The sequence below is a fragment of the Pseudophryne corroboree genome, chromosome 10 (genome assembly GCF_028390025.1).
Source record: "Pseudophryne corroboree isolate aPseCor3 chromosome 10, aPseCor3.hap2, whole genome shotgun sequence".
In the NCBI taxonomy this organism is placed as follows: domain Eukaryota; kingdom Metazoa; phylum Chordata; class Amphibia; order Anura; family Myobatrachidae; genus Pseudophryne; species Pseudophryne corroboree.
Genome location: NC_086453.1, coordinates 102,669,180 through 102,685,081, shown reverse-complemented (window position 1 = coordinate 102,685,081; position 15,902 = coordinate 102,669,180). Strand labels below are relative to the sequence as shown.

General features: G+C 44.6%; 1 protein-coding gene across 2 annotated transcripts in view; it reads right to left on the bottom strand.

Annotated features, from left to right (window-relative positions):
- The window catches only part of SHISA7 (shisa family member 7), a 349,002-nt gene extending 334,751 nt beyond the window's left edge, over positions 1–14,251 (bottom strand). The window contains exon 1 of one of the 2 annotated variants that reach the window (XM_063942679.1): positions 14,050–14,251. The gene's annotated coding sequence lies outside the window, so the exon portion shown is untranslated. The remainder of the gene's footprint in view (positions 1–14,049) is intronic. The other variant, XM_063942680.1, reaches the window with a different exon arrangement.
- Positions 14,252–15,902: the final 1,651 nt, after the last annotated feature.

Sequence of the window (15,902 nt, the reverse complement as noted above, 5' to 3'; positions counted from 1 at the left end):
CAAAAAAAAAAAGGTTACAGGGAGATAGTGGGTGACTGTGGGGGCAGGGGTGATGAAGACAGAATCATCTGTGGGGGAGAGAGAGAGATAGACATGGGGGAGAAAAGACATGTTGGGGAAAGTGAGAGATGTGGGGGGACAGCGAGAGACATGTGGGAGAGACTGAGAGCGAGAGGTGGTGGAGCAAGTCAGGCAGAGAGACGTATGATCGATGGGGGGGGGGGGGGGGGCAGCCACAGCATTGCCATCAGAGGACGAGGAGCGTGTCCCGCAGCGCAGTCTGCTTTCGCTATTCTATAGTTTATGGAGGAGCTACCAGTGAGGCAGGTAGGGGCTGTGCGGCTGCAGCCATACAGGTTGCATAGTACTGCTGCCGCTGCACAGACCAATTAGCAGGCATCTCCAGCCCTGCCGCTCACTCAGCTGAGATCAGTGCCCTCAGCGTGCGGGCCACAGCTGCTAATATGGAGGGGGGGGGGTCAGCGGTGCACAGGCTGCTGCACAAAGGATGGCCAGCGATCAGCACACGTGTCCAGCCAGCGCATAGGGCATGGTTAGGGCGCAGAGATGTGTGCCTTGTGAGTGTGACCGGAGCGGGAGATCGTTAATCACCTACAGCAGGGGTGGCCAACCAGTCAGTGACAAAGAGCCAAAAAACCTTGTTAGGTACATCAAAGAGCCGACATCGAGCCGATGGCGAGCATGCAAAAATTAAATGTGGCATTGTGCCTGTTAGACCACACCCCTGGTATAAAATACATTAAAAAAAGCCAGAACGACATAAAATAAATTGAAAAAGCCACTTTCACAAAAAATAATTGAAAAAGCCAGATTCACATAATAATCTTCAGCTCCCCCATGTGTCACTCTTGCCAACACCCTCTTGTCACTCCAGCCAGCTCTTCCATGTGTCACTCCTGATAGCACCCTCCTATGTCACTCCATCCAGCTCCCCCGTGTCACTCCAGCCAGCTCTACCATGTGTCACTACTGCCAATACCCTGCTGTGTCACTCCAACCAGGTCTCCCATGTGTCACTCCTGCCAGGACCCTCATGTGTCTCTCCAGCCAGCTCTGTCATGTGTCGCTCTAGCCCACCCTCATGTATCACTACAGCCCCCCCATCAACTCGTGCCATTGCAGCAGTCTCTAATGTGTCCTCTGTTTGCTTGTGGGTGTCTCACCTCTAGTATCTGACTCCTTCAGTTTTCAGTCCCTGTAGTGCTGCTGCGTGTCTGGCTGGAGTGCAGCAGTTTCTGTATCTGTTGTGGTCACATGATTTAGAGTGTTGGGAGCCACATTTGAATAAAGAAAGAGCCACATGCGGCTCAAGAGTCACAGGTTGGCCACCGCTGACCTAGAGCGTGTGCGGCTCAGCAGCAGCATCCACAGTATCCGGCTTTGATCTCTGCCCCACCTGCACTGCACATGGTTTTGCACATTAGAGAACAATTTTGCTGCTGCGATCAGGTCTGAACTAGGCCCTAATTTCCCTGATTCCCTGACGGTACGCTGATCATCGAAGGCCGGTTGGCTAATCAGCGTTGGAGAATCGGCGCTGAGATATACTGTATAGGGGCTATTACTTGGTCTTTTTTGCTTTACACCCACCTCAGAGTCAGGCCCACAGTGAGGGAAACATTGCAGCAAAGATTGACAATTTCCGAATTTCAGTGATTAGGTTGTGCTAAAAGAAAAATTGGAATTCATAATAAAATGTAAAAATCAACAATTTATAAAAGAATCGCCAGTTGAACACATTTATACTAAAAATAACATGTATAACCTTAGAATAAAAGCTGAATCTGTAATAAAAGATTTGTGACTCACCCTATGCAAACTAAGGACCTTAGGGGGTCATTCAGATCTGACCGTAGATGTGCTGGCTGTGCCCGACGCACGGGTGCATAAGCCGAGCTGGCAGGCGGCTAACCACCGCGTCCCGGGTCGCAGCGGCTGCATAACGTCACACGCAGCCGCAGCGGCCTGCCCCCACAACGATTCGGACACGTATGCGTTGTCCAGACTGCCCCCGTCAACGGCATTCTAACGCCATTGGCACGCCCCCTCCAGCCCCGGGACTGCCTCTGCCTGTCAAATCAGGCAGAGGCGTTTGAAGCCCTGAGATGCTTTTAGCATCTCACTGGGCCTCCCGGGGTGCGCACGCGAAAGGGAATCAGACTGCGATCGCTGCCGTTGCAGCGATCTAGTCTGAATGACCCCCTTATTCAGGCTGGATTGCAAAATTTGCGACTCGCAATCTGGCCGATTATCGAACGACTGCACATGTGACAGATATGTACAGATCGCAATCGCAATGCATCCGCTGTTTGACTGACAGGAAGCCGCGTTTCTGGCCGGAAACTGTCGTTTTCTGGGTGTGTCTGAAAAAACGCAGGTGTGCCCATGCATTTTTAAGGAGGGCCTCTGACGTCAGCGATGACCACTTCCAGCATTTTGCGCCGCCAAAAATTGTGGCCGACCTTGCCTGGTGCAGATGGGAAAAATCTTCGCTGTTCCGGTGATTGCATATGGTTTTGCAATCAGACCGCGCGTTGCGATGTATTTGCAATTTCTGCAATGGGAATTTTTTTGTCTGTTTCTGGGCGGCAACTATTTGATCGCAGTTTCTGCTTTTTAGCAGAAACTGCAATCCTTACTGAATGAGGTCCTAAATTTTATGCATGACCAGGGTGAGGGTGGACCTAGGGAGGCACAACAGTAACGGCCGCCCCCCACCTGCCTAATTTTACTATCTTCATTGATTGGTTATAAGCCCTCATTTGATGATTGCCAATTTAATAGAATAATTAAAAAGCCACTAATTATGGCATTTTTTGTTTTGTTTTATAATTATTATGTATATATATTTACTAAGTAGGGCAGCTTACAGGGGCAGCATATGCATGTCCTACCCTATTACACTTCATGCAAGATGGCATATGGTACTGTACAATGGAAATATTTTTCATTTACTGGCACATTTAAGGCTGACAGTACCAAAACAAACACTGTGCATGACCACTACCAAAAAGAAGCCAATCTCCATCCATGTCTGTTCATTGATGACTACAAGCACATATACATACACATACACACTTTCAAGACATTTTCTACCAAATAACAGCCTGTTGTTTTTTTTATTTAATGTCACTTGTCCCTTAAAGGGAACATAAATTGTCGTGATTGATTCTGCACATGTAGCTGAATCCCCATAGCACAGATGAATCACTGAGAGGGTTAATGGATCACATGCTGTGTAGTCATTATTAGGCCGCTGTGTATGGCCCTATGTATTTTCTGATTTATTACATGTTGTTACTCTTTGCCTGAGGTGCATCAGAAAGCTGTGTAAGTTGGAATGTAAGGACGTGCAGGATTTGGCAGTATGAGATAAATGAATAAAATGCAGGAGTATTCAAGCTTATTGTGGGACTCAGATAATAATTCGGGTTTTCGGGTTATTATCAGCTGGCCTTGACTTTTTGGAAAGAGATAAAGACCTGATTCAATATTGTAACTAGCAACACAAATGGGAACAAGCATAATGTTATATGGACACTTACTGTAACCATACCTCCCAACTTAAGGCGACTATGGCGCCTGCGAGACCAAAAGGGGGCGGAGCCTTGTAAAAGGGGGTGGGGTTCACAAAAATTGGGCTGGGCCTAGCAGAACCCCTCACTCGTGTCACTATTGGGGCATGCCCAGCACTCTCCGAGATGCTGGGCTCCCCCCATGCTCCCCCCATCATTGTGAATAGAGGCCGCACACATGCGCACGGCATGTATTCTCAGCCATGTTTGCACTCGCCCCCCTGTGGGACACTGCCGGCCGCGGATGGGACAGCGGGACAGTTCAGAGGTATGCTGTAACCGTAGTTACAGTATAAGCGTATCTGGACTGCCGGCCAGACTGGGTAGGCTGTGTTTGAATACTCAAAAATGGAGAGGTATCATAGAGTACGAAGCGCCCTATTTATCAAATAATACTTGTGGCATATCCCCCTGAAAACACCCGTTTTCCGTGGATACCCACAAATACACAAATATTAAGTATAACCCATATGTATGAAGGATGGACTGCGGCAGATATCGCCAAGATCTACTGTGGTCCTCCCATTTCTGACCGCAGTCACAGGCCCCATTCATTTCCGGGTCCGGATGATAGGTCAACAGTAAATATTTCGACAGTGCTTAACAGGTACAAAAGGTCGACAGGTTCAAATTGTCAACATAACGATGGTCGACACACATAGTAATCTTGCCCGAAGCGATACACTAATTGGGGTCACGTGGTTTAGTATAGCAAATGACATCTAAAAGACAAAAAAAAAGTTTTTTATTTTGTCACTTATTTCCATGTTGCCCTTTTCTGCTGTCTACCTTTTACATGTTGACCTATTACAAACCGAAATGTAAAAGTGCGGAAAGATTGGAACCAGCCGTACCCCCTGCACCCCCTGTAGTTACGCCTATGCTTTATTAGTTATGTAAATATTTTGTCACACCATACAACTGTGTCCTCACATCGTCTGAGACACGGGGAGACGAGCAGCGCGCTGTATTTTCCTTTACATTTTGCATCTTATTTGCCTCTCAGTAAAACACACTGGGCTGCGGCTGTAACCGCGCAGGAAATAGTTGTACACACATACAAAGTGGCAGGTGAAACACAATGGAACCTGACATGAGGAAAGCCGCGTCTGCTTGCTACAGAGACCTTTTTACACACATTCAGACTATGGGGCCGATTCAGACCTAGATGTTGCTATGGCAGCGTTCGCAGGCTGAAGCGTGTGCACACAGTGAACTGCGACGGCATCTCACTTGTACGATCACCTCTGCCTGATTGACAGGGTGGGAGGCGGTGTGTCTGGACGGTTTGTGGGGCTGACCGCGGTGGCTGCATGACGTCACATGCAGCCACTGGGACACAAAACATGACGGGTAGCTGTTTGCCTTCGCAGCTAGGCTGCGCAGGCAGAGGGCTATTCTAAACTGCAAAAGCATTGCCACCATGCGATGCTTTCGCATGTTTGCGATGGGGCTGGATCCGGCATGCGGGGAGGACTCACCCTGTACTAGGAGTCCCCCAGCAGGTTAGAGTAATTGATCGTAGATGTGCTTTTTTTTAGCACATCTACGATCAACTCTAAATCGACCCCTCAGTCGTAAACGGAATACGGTCATTAGGACGACACAACTTAGGTCGACAGTCATGAGGTCGACCACTATTGGTCGACATGCATTAGGTCGACAGGGTCACTAGGTCGACATGATCATTAGGTCGACATGTACTAGGTCGACATGAGTTTTTCACATTTATTTTCAATTTTTAAACGTGGACTACAATTGGGAACGGTAACCTACCCGCGGCACCTTGTCCAAAGCATGGCGAGCGAAGCGAGCCATGCGAGGAGACACGGTGCACTAATTGGGGTTCCCTGTCACTTTACGAAGAAATTGGTAAAAAAAAAAACCTCATGTCGACCTTTTGACCTGTCGACCTAGTATATGTTGACCCAATGATGATGTCGACCTAGTGATCCTGTCGACCTAATGCATGTCAACCAATAGTGGTCAACCTAATGACTGTCGACCTAAGTCTTGTCGACCCAATGACTCATACCTGTCGTAAACAGATGTCTACCCCATTGATCAGAGTATGTATGTACGTATCTATCTATCAATCAGTGCAATGCAGTTTAGAATCTTCTTTGTGTGTAAATTTTGACCAGAAAAACGATCGGAGCTCTACTGTGAACATGCATTTGTCTTCCAAACAGGATCTCACGTGCCAACAGGGGCTATTTAGCGCAACTGAATCAACAGTAACAAAGGATACATCTGTATCAATACATTGTTAATGGGCAGGTCTTTGGCACAGTGTATCTTTTATTTCTCCTAATTACCGTACAGTAATAGCTTTGTTTCCTATTTAAATTTGCCATTTTTTTATTTTTAATTTATCATATTGTTCCTGAGGATGTTGGGGGAAAACAGAGTTTTATAAAGTATTTTCACTTTTTTCAGTTTGGGTCATTCTTTATTATCCTATTATCAGCCTGATGGCCGTCTCTGTGTTCAGTGACTTACTTTTATTATCCTATTATCAGCCTGATGGCCGTCTCTGTGTTCAGTGACTTACTTTTATTATCCTATTATCAGCCTGATGGCCGTCTCTGTGTTCAGTGACTTACTTTTGGCCTGATACAGATATGGACGCAGTGCGGATGTTCCATGCAAAGGAGTGACTATTGGCAGACAGTGCATGTGCTGCCATCGCATTGCGTAGGTGTCAAGGTGCCGCTGTGATCCTGCTCTCAATGAGGATTTTATTGCACAGTGATTGACAGGGTGTTTCCATTTGGAGGAGGTAACAGGGAGTGGTTGTAAAAACACAGGCATGTCATAGACATTTTCTGGGCATGTACCTGCCGTCAGCTGCAAGCTCTCATCAGTGCTGCAAGTATGGCGGTACGGGGTGGTACAGCGTACCGGTAAGAAAACCACAGCCAGACCGCCGGGCCGCCACCTTGCAGACACTGGGTATTGGAGAGAGGAGAGTGCAGCATGCGCCTCTCCTCTCCTGTCAGCCCGAGTCCCCTCAGTCCGGCAGCGGCGTGCACTGAGCCGGTTCGTGAGCCAATCAGAGCTCGCGGACCAACAGCCAATCAGGAGCCGCCGCTGCCCTGAGCCCTGATTGGCTCGCGAACCGGCGCCAGTTCTAATATACAGGAGACCGGAGTGACAGCAGGAGAGGGGCAGGAGGGTGCATATCTGGCACTGTGGGGGCATGTGTATCTGGCACTGTGGGGGCATATGTGTATCTGGCACTGTGGGGGCATGTGTATCTGGCAATGTGGAGGCATATCTGGCACTGAAGGGGCATATGTGTATCTGGCACTGTGGGGGCATATCTGGCACTGTGGGGGCATGTGTATCTGGCACTGTGGGGGCATATCTGGCACTATGGGGTCATATGTGTATCTGGCACTGTGGGGGCATGTGTATCTGGCAATGTGGAGGCATATCTGGCACTGAAGGGGCATATGTGTATCTGGCACTGTGGGGGCATATCTGGCACTATGGGTGCATGTGTATCTGGCACTGTGGGGGCATATCTGGCATATGTGTATATGGTGCAGTGTGGGCATATCTGGCACTGTTGGGGCATATGTGTATCTGACACTCTGGGGTAATGTGTATCTGGCACTGTGGGGGCATATATGGCACTACTGGGGGCATTTGTGTACCTGGCACCGTGGGGCATTTGTGCTTCTGGCACTGTGGGGCATTTGTGCATCTGGCAGTGTAGGAGCATATCTGGCACTGTGGGGGCAAATGTGTATCTGGCACTATTGATGTCATAAGTGTATCTGGCCCCCCCATATGTGTACCACGCACCTATTTTAATTGGCCACACCCCATGTGGCATTTGGCCACACCCATTTTTTGGCGCGCACACACAGTACCTATAAGACATTTTTTCTACTTGCAGCACTGGCTCTTACATTCAAAAACATGGCGCCTGTGTCACTACTGCCGGGTCTACCCTTAAGCCTGATGTTCCTTGTTCTTGCATATAGGCTGCAAATGTGTACGCAATTGTGAATGAGCTGTGGTAGCTCCAGTGGGTGTCTCTTGTTCATTTCTGGGCGGCAGCTTCACTTGCAGATATCAGCAGTTGCATAGCCGAGAAATTGCATTAGCTTCCATCTCTGAATCAGGCCTTTAGTGCGCTATGAGAACCGTCTATCTTTGTGGGCAGAACCACGTGGACAGGCTTGAAATAACAGACATGTATGAATCTAAGTATTCACTTGTGAGCTAAGCTAACCCATTCCCCTTCTGTTCCTCATGAGTCTATTGCACTGTTTTTATTTCTTTCATTCTTCAAAAACAACTTATTGACCTTCTAAGGGATGTGGGAGATATACTAAGCAGTGATAAAAGTGGAGAAATACGAAGAAACCAACTGCGCTAGAAAAAATTGCCACAATATTGCATTCACTAAAAGACCAATGTCTGAGTATTTAATAAAAATATTTGATAATAAATGAACAATGAAATAAATACATACACTCACATCCACTTTAAAAATAGAGCCTTATACGCCAATCTCTTAGACCACAGTTAGTCTCTCTTAGGGCAGTCTCTATGCAAATGCCGGCATATGCAACTGTTACTGATTAAATAAACAATGAATCCTGCAGGACCTACATATGTGTAGAATTTGTAGCATCCAATCTGGAACTGAATAGTTACCAAGTCCCGTGTGGTCTTTCTGCCGGGTATCCCACCTAGCGAGGGTCCAGAGTGTTCTCCTTGTCAGCGCAATGACTGTGGTGGTTCTCCCTTTATTAATGTCCACAATTAAGGGACTGGAATCTCCCAGGATATGGATGGTTCGTGCAAAGTCCTGTGGTTTTTTTTTGCAGTGCCCTTGGTCAGAGATATGGCTCTCTAACGCGTTTCGCTGTCATTTGGCAGCTTTATCAAAGGTTTTTAAAAGTGGAGAAGTTGCCCATGGCAACCAATCAGCATTGATGTAACATTTATAATTTGCATACTATAAAAGTATACAGAGCAGCTGCATGGGCAACTTGTCCACTTTTATCACTGCTTAGTACATGTCCCCCATATTTCCGAAATTAAGATTTTAAGGCTAATAGTCTCAAAGCCATACTCTCATATGCGAGAATATTGCACTCTACCCTCTAACTGGAGTACTGCCCAAACTGGCATTCCTTTCCATTCCACATTGCTGTACCAGAATTCCAGTACCAAGACAGAGGCTGCAATACAGAGCATTTTCTTTGCAAACAATAAATGGACAGTTAACATTATCCAATACAGGTATTATTATTATTATTATTATTATTATCCTTTATTTATATGGCACCACAAGGGTTCCGCAGCGCCCAATTACAGAGTACATGAATAATCAAACAGGAAAACAGCAACTTACAGTTGATGACAGTATAGGACAAGTACAGGGTAAATAAACATAGTTACATCAGCAGATGACACTGGAATAAGTATCAGGTGGCAGAAGACTGCTGGAGTTGATGCAGTTGAAGATTATTAATAAGTAAGAAAGGATAAGCACATGAGGGAAGAGGGCCCTGCTCGTGAGAGCTTACATTCTAAAGGGGAGGGGTAGACAGACAGGGGTGACACAGATGGGGTACATGGAGAGTGTAGAACAGAGGGTTAGGATGAGATTTGGCTGGGTTTGGTGAAGAAGTGGGTCTTGAGAGCCCGTTTGAAGTTTTGTAGAGAGGTGGAGAGTCTGAGGGGGAGAGGTAGGGAATTCCAGAGAAGTGGTGCAGCACGTGAAAAATCTTGGAGGTAGGAGTGGGAGGAGGTGATCCGTAGGCAGGAAAGTCGTCGTGCATTAGCAGAGCGAAGAGGACGTGTGGAAATGTAAAGGGAGATAAGATCAGAGATGTAGATGGGAGAGGAGTGGGTGAGGGCTTTGTAAGCGAGTGTGAGAAGCTTGAAATGGATTCTGAAAGGGAAGGGGAGCCAGTGAAGGTCTAGTAAGAGAGGAGAGGTAGACGTAGTGCGTTTGGTGAGGAAAATGAGCCGGGCAGCAGCATTGAGGATAGATTGGAGTGGAGAGAGGTGTTTGTCAGGAATGCCAGTCAGGAGGAGATTACAGTTATCCAGTCTGGAGATGACCAGTGAGTGGATAAGAGTCTTAGTAGCATCCTGGGTCAGAAAGGGTCTGATCCTGGAAATATTTTTTAAATGAAAATGGCAGGTTTGTGAGAGGTGCTGAATGTGTGGTTTGAAGGAGAGGGAGGAGTCAAGGATTACTCCAAGACAGCGCACTTGGGGGCTAGAGGAGATAGTAGTGCCATCAAAAGATAATGAGTATTACCTGTTTGGTGCCCTTATTGAAAAGCCACTTTGGACATACAGTATATACAGTAGGAAGACTTTCTAGTCAGTGACCACTGATACATTTTTTTATTGCACTGTGTCACACATTATGCATATCAGTATCACTGCAACGCAGAAGAGCGTACATAGGTGTAGAGAATTATTATATTTATTTATTACCAGTTATTTATATAGCGCACACATATTCCGCAGCGCTTTACAGAGAATATTTGGCCATTCACATCAGTCCCTGCCCCAGTGGAGTTTACAATCTATATTCCCTATCACATGTACACACATTTACGCTAGGGTTAATTTTGTTGGGATCCAATTAACCTACCAGTATATTTTTGGATTGTGGGAGGAAACCGGAGCACTCGGAGGAGACCCACGCAAGTACGGGGAGAATATACAAACTCCACACAATTAGAGCCATGGTGGGAATCGAACCCATGACCTCAGTGCTGTGAGGCAGTAATGCTAACCATTACACCATCCGTACTGCCAATGCAACACCTACTATATGTCATGCATGTGACAGGGGATGAAGACAATGCCCTGTCACCACCCCCTATGCCCAGGCAAGGCATAGGAGGTGGTGCCCATCTTCTTGTCACAGAGCTGCCTCGGCACTTGTGTGATTTCATGATGTTATGAGTGGCAGGGGGCAGAGCATGATATCACTCAGTTCCTGAGTGGTGTTACATTGGGACACTAGGAAACCTAGTAATCCTGGCCCTCACTCAGAGGTGTACGGAGTAGCCGCTCATGCAGCAAAGTACTGATGTTTGGTACTTTGCGCATGCCCCGGACCCATAGTGCGCATGTGCAGTACAGGTCTGCGACATCCGACACACTATGGGATCAGTCTGTCAGTGGTTGAGTCTGATGCCGTTTGGGGGCGGGGAGGGGCCGGCGATGGCTTCCGTTTCTCAAAATGGAGGCTTGTCGCCAGTGTTGTTGGGGAGTGATGAGGTCAGGATCTCCATCAGAGGATGGGTCATGCAACCAGGCGATGGTGTCGCAGATGATCTGATACTGCATCCTTGGACGCAGTTTGGATCGGTAATGCCGCAGGAGGTGTGACACCCCCTGATGAGGTACCATATTAGAGCTATCGCTGCGGCTTCCATGTTTCCTTTGTTTTTAGTATCAAAGAAGAAACGGCAATTACCGCCTTATACATAGGCCTATTAGTGCTGATGACATCAGCTCTAGTAAATAATGTTCCTTTAAACACCAGTTTCAAAATATTACACTAAATATAATTGCCTATTAGAAATCGTTTCATGAACTTATTAGCAAACGTACAAATTTAGTAACAGTGCAGAATTAAACGCAAGTCAGTCCAATTGCTCCCGCACTTGCTCATTCTGCCCCTCCTGTTGCAGTGCCCTGGATTCTGCAACCTGATTGGCTGGCTTCGGCCGTTTAGGGAAGGAGATGGGGCCGTTTTACAAAATGGAGGTGTGTTGTCTCCGTTTTTTGGGAGTGCCGAGGCCAATGACTGCGTCTTCCAATGCAGATATACTAGCCTTGGCAGCGGAGATTTGCCGGCCATGCTGAATAACCTTGGTGTGGCTCAGATGGCCAATACTACGACTGATGGTTGCTACGGTAATACGATGCTGTGTCTTACTCTTAGGACACAAGCATTGGATCTGAGAAGCTGGCAGAGGGTGTCTTTTAATGCAAGATACCGCCTACAAAATTAGCATATTTATGCACAGCAGCTGTGGTCGTCCAAAGATGATGCTGCTGTGCCCTTTGTGTCCTCTTTGAATCATGCCCTGAGTGGCCAGAGCTAAATGTGTATATTCACTCCAGTGTTATATGTATCACTGCAGCCAGACCACCTCAATGCAGACATGTGTTTTGCTGTATGCATTAAGTTTAACTGGAGGACAATATTAAATCAAAGCAAGTATGAGTGGATAAGTCTAGCAGCCAGCTTACTGCACTTGCTGTACTTACTGAGAAGAACTTCGTCCCCTGATATAGCATAAACAAGTCTATTAGAAATGAATGGATGCAAGACGTAAAGAAAGTCTGGGCTACAGCAGTTATAGGTACATTGCGCTGGAAGATATTTGTGTCATCAGTTATACGTATGTATGATTTTAAAGATAACTCCATGCAAAAAAAAAAAAATGTAACATTCCTAGTTTTATCTTCCACACTTCATGTGCAGGATCTGCCTGGGTTCCCAATGATCCTAACAGAGCCACGGGCATTCTTCTTTCGATGAATGCTGAGGTGAGTAGGAAGAGGAGCACTCTGTGACTATGCCATATGTTGCTTTATGTTACTTTGCTACAGGCCGCCAGCAGATATACCCATGTTAAGCTGCTCACATCAGCATCAGCAAACTGGATGATCCTAAGTAATAAGCTCAGAGTGAAATGCTACTTAATAAATAGGGGATTGTTTACGAAAGACTGACCAATTTTAGGGCCTTCGGTCAATTGTTTGTATGCGGAGTGTCGCACTGGCACGCAGTGATTCCAGTATTATCTCTGAAAGCTCCCCCTACTCCATGACACTACATTTCAGACTTATATGGCTAATTATATATTTTGTCACAGAGATTTTGGAAAGACACCAGAGGCCTGATTGTAACTCACATATTAATGACTCTGCAGCATTAGCTCATCGCCTCATCTTTACTACCTGAGCTGTGATGTTTCAAATAAAATGACTTAGCCAGTGCAGGTCTTCTCATTGATGCAGCCAACCTGTATGTAACCTTTCACTGACATCCTCTAGAACACATGGGCTTACACAGTACAATGCAAAAAAAAAAAAAAAAAGAATAATTGATCATTGTAATTTATTTGCAAATAGTGGGGTTTTCATCTCCGTGGTACACATTGTTCTACAGTATGAATGGTGCCCAGAATCAAAAATACAATGAACCATCTACAGTAGTAGCAGCCATTACAATTCTACATCTTCTTTTTTTTTTTTTGCAGCAAATTGACTTTTCTCTTCCCCGTTCACCCTTCACTGTCCATTCATTTTACAGTGCACACAGCCCATGTGAAGCATGGCAGGCAGTCTGTACTGTTTCCATAGCAACCAACACTGTAGAAATGGCACCCTTCCCCCTATCCCTTTACTGTTTCTTTAGGGATGCTGTTTGTACTCTTTCTATCTGATTACTCCCCTCCTCCTCCCACCAACTGTACACAATCCCATATTCTTTCCTGGCACATACAAAGTGGACAATGAAACACATGTCTGTGTCATGTACCAAAAGCGTGCACAACTGAAGTTCACAAGTTGTCTTGCATTTGATAACTTGCTGTGCACACAGAGATGCGTAATCTTCAAACATTCAATATATATATATATATATATATATATATATATATATATATATATATATATATATATATGTATATTTATATATATATATCTCAGAATCATATAAAGACTCTGTTTCAGCATCCACGCCTTCTTAAAGCAAAATCAATCAAGATACCCAAATACGCATCTTCATTCAAAGGACCCCTGTACATGGTATTGTCAGTCAGTACCACTGATGGCCAGACACAGTAACTGTAATGTAAGAAGCCTTGTTTGCACCACCATAAAACAGATTATTAGTTATTCACAACACACACTCACACGAGCACGCTGCACCTGTTTGTGTACTTCACACAAATAGCTGCAAAACCGTTTTACTCAGCCCATGCATCACCTATATCAAATGGATAAGAAGAAATATATACTGTTGCACTCAAATATTTGAAAAGCCATTGCAAATGAGACAGTGACAGCTGCAATGTAAGACATTGGTTTGATAATACATATGATAAGGAATTTATAGTGTAATCTTTTCATAATCTATAGGTCACCAAATGGCGATAGAGGGACCACCAGTTTGTGATTAGATTAGATTGCTGAATAATTGTATTGGAGGTACTAAGAACTGCACATCCAGACAGGCAGACACTGCTAGTGTCAGTTTATGAAACATGTGGTTCTGCAGACCTTGAAAGACATTGCAATATCTATATTACAGTAATCCTTCTGTGAAAATCGCTATTACTTTAACATAAAATTCTCAACAGCATATTAGCTACGGTATGTATACATACTGTATCTGGACATAGAATTGATTTGATGTTAAGTCAAAAAGATAATATCTTACCTTTCTAATAGAAAATTCATCAAGTATAAAATCCAATATTGTTGCACGTATTTGGAATTGCCAGTGAACAGTATCCATGCAAAAATATAGAAAACAGGACAAAAAATATGTTGCTTTTTTTGTGTTGTCTTTTATGTATTTTCCTCTTTTTGCTTTGATCCGTACTCGGTTTGATACAAAAGAAACAGACAATAAAAATGAAGCACTTGTTTTAAAAAATGAATTTCTTCTATGCTTACAAAAAGACTGTGGAAAAATTAGACCCAATGTCCATTTGATTCCGTTGGATAAAACATACCACCCCTTTTCCAAACGGATGCCCTTATTGGTCGGAGATATCAATGGGTGTCTGTTTTTTTTGTGTTTTTTTTTTGTAAAACCACCTAGTTCCCTCCTCATATCTAATATATCTCCTCCTTTCCTGTAAAGATTACTTCAATAAACAGTCAATTCTCTATGTCTGGTTTGTTTTGCAGAGAAGACATAAAGAATTGGCAGCTGCATTAACCTTTCCTATACTAGTGTTCTGTAGTATGCATACAGCTGCAGCTCTCTGCCGCTGTGAATGGCTTGTTTCTTACATAAATTTTATTTTCTATCATCCCTATATGCTTCTGTCTAAAATGTGGATTTCTTCCTTCTTTCCTAATCAACTCACTGCCTTTCATTTTATTCACCACCCTCTTTATCTGTCAGATGTCAGGAGGATAGCAGCAGGATTGATCCTGTTTGAATATTGATTTTGGGGTGAGCGGCTTGTAGCCTGGAGAACTGTCACATTACAGGCCTATACAGTATGCATAGATGTCTACTACACAAAGAAACTGTATAATGCATATACTGTACTACAGTACAATAGTGCAAATAGTATAGTGCATTACAGTACAGAATATAGGCACCATTTCCTGAGGTGAGTGCAATAATAAGATAGTAATTTGGCTAATTATTAAAAAAAAGAAATGAAATTGATTATACAGTTTACATTGGACAACTGGTTAATGGGAACTTACTATACTATATGCACCCTAGTATAATAGGACTTAGGCCTGCATATTCCTTTAGTACCTTATGTGAAGCATAAATGAGCAGATTGCAAGCCCCTGTAGGCAAGGTCAGATCTGTGCCATATGTTATATACTGCTGCATGCTTTTACCATCAAAGTATGAGGCTATTACAGGCAACTGGCTTATGTGGACCGCTTATTTTCCCTGTGCAAGCATGGAAAGCTCTGCATTACGTACAGTATATACAACTTTAACATTTTGGAATTTAGTTTATAAACTCAAATAGTACTATTCCTTCCAATATATACGTGACACTGTTGTAGGCCTGCATTCGTGGCTGATCTTGTCAGAGGAACTTGCAATCCAGGGATCTGGAACAGAATAAGAGGTCTATTTACTAAGCCTTGGATGGAGATAAAATGGACGGAGGTAAAGTACCAGCCAATCAGCTCCACTTTATCTCAAAGGCTTAGCAAATAGACTCCTAAGGGGCAGATGTATTAAGCCTGGAGAAGTGATAAAGCAGTGATAAGTGGAAGGTGATATCGTACCAGCCAGTCAGCTCCTAACTGTAAATTTACATATTGGAGCTGATTGGCTGTCTCGTTATCACCTTGCACTTATCACTGCTTGATCACTTCTCCAGGCTTAATACATCTACCCCTAAGTTAGTTCCAGGCCTACTTACTGGCTACCATGTTTTATTATACATAACACCAAGACATCTTATACTAATGATTTCATCTCATTAGAGAAACTAATTTTGTTCATTATATGCAGGAACGGATACTAAAAGATTAATAATATAATAATGGCATCATGTGCTCACGTGGGTCCTGGCAGCCCTA